This window comes from Haemaphysalis longicornis, unplaced genomic scaffold (assembly GCF_048455015.1).
Source record: "Haemaphysalis longicornis isolate Haplotype H1 unplaced genomic scaffold, Haemaphysalis longicornis Haplotype H1 scaffold_8, whole genome shotgun sequence".
Classification (NCBI taxonomy): domain Eukaryota; kingdom Metazoa; phylum Arthropoda; class Arachnida; order Ixodida; family Ixodidae; genus Haemaphysalis; species Haemaphysalis longicornis.
In genome coordinates, this window is record NW_027526445.1 from 114,453,442 (window position 1) to 114,455,160 (window position 1,719).

Sequence of the window (1,719 nt, forward strand, 5' to 3'; positions counted from 1 at the left end):
ACATGTACCGTGCCGTTTGTAAATCGTGCGGCGTAAAACGTTACGCAAAAATTATTTAGTTTGCGAAAATACAAAACAAAATTTCCACTCGTTTTCAAGGCGGTGCCAGGCCAGCAGTGTCAGCTGAGTGCTGCGCTTCTCGCCTCCGCTTGCACGGTCCCGCTGAAGCAACCTTTTGCAGTTACCAGCAGCATTCCGTGTTTATGGTACTCGTGAACTTTCCTTTGACAACCGCACGCAAGAAGAAAGAACGGTGATGGTCGTCAGGAAGTTAGACCACCCGTCCTGGCGATACTGTCTCACGCCGCGACGACCGCGACAGCTCGTTCAAAACAAATCCGATAAACCGGCTTGTTTTAGTGGATATTATTTTGTTTAGCCTCTGCAACTACTTTAAGAGCTATTTCATACAGTATGCAGTTATTTAAACGCGCCACAAAGCGATCAAACTAAGTACAACCAACTTTCACTCTGGCATGTAATTGAAAACACATGGAGGGCGGCGAGGGTCGTCTGCTTTTCTACTACCCCTAGGCGACGGCCACTAGGGGCGCTGCGTATCGCCAAACCTCCAGCGCAGGAGCCCTATATCAGCGTTGGCCCATGGGATAACGTTTTTTTTTTGTTTTGTTTTGTTTCTACATTTAGCTAAAGCCAGAGTTCACTTCACTTCGTTTCAAAAGCATTGAGCGCCTCCTAAAATGTCACAGAATTACAACTCAAGCGACACGACGCGAAAATGCACGGAGATCATGACGGATATTCATTTTCTGTGCGCTCCAGTACGGATGAGCTGATTCCTTGGCGTCCTCGCGCATGCGATCAGTCGCATTCGAGCTTGCGCGCAAGTGTTGTGTCGTCATTGACACGTCTTGCTCAAATAGTCTCACTACGTATAAGACACACGCTAAACCGAAAACACGTTGGGTACTTACCAACAGGAGATAAACTACGCGATGCTGTCGACGCCGTCAACACAAAACCCGCCTGAGCATCCGGCCGCCATGTTACAATTATTCCCAGCATGCTTCGCTAGCCGGATGCGGAAATGCCTCAGCAGCAGGTTGCCAAATTAATACCCATCGCTTTCGCCATTTTGCGTAAGAAAAATCTGAGCTGGCAACCTTCAAATTGTTGTATAATGTCTGCCACTGTGTGTCGTACGGTTCCGATGCATTAGCTCAGCGCCGAGCTTTCCCTCTAGAGTCAGTATATTATCTCTATGTTCAGTGTATGGAACAAATTCACAAAAATTTTTAAAAAAAGTTGTAGGGACTTGTCAAAAGAATTATTATTTAGAGGTGAAGCTGAGCGTAAAACGCCCTGCAACGCTTTCTTTTTTCACAAACTCTTAGGGTTGTAAGTGTGTTCTCGGTGTCATAGAGATATTCGCAAACAGAATCAATAAAGGGACACTGGAATGAATTATTCAAGCTCCCAGTTTTGCTTGGACTGCGTAGACTGGCTCAAATTTCCACAATTTTTATCGTTTCTCCGAGTGAGAAGTCGTTAATTATTTTATCTAATGGGAAAGAAGAAAAACTAACATTCGCGGTCTGTGGCGGCTGACGTCGGGAGGAGGTGGCACCGTGATCGGACGAAGTCCAAGGTTAGCCTTCAAAGAAGTTTCGGTTTCGGTTCTGTAAAACAACATGATTGACATCCGACGGTATCATTGGATGGACATTCTCGATATCTCAGTAATCGTCATACACGCCA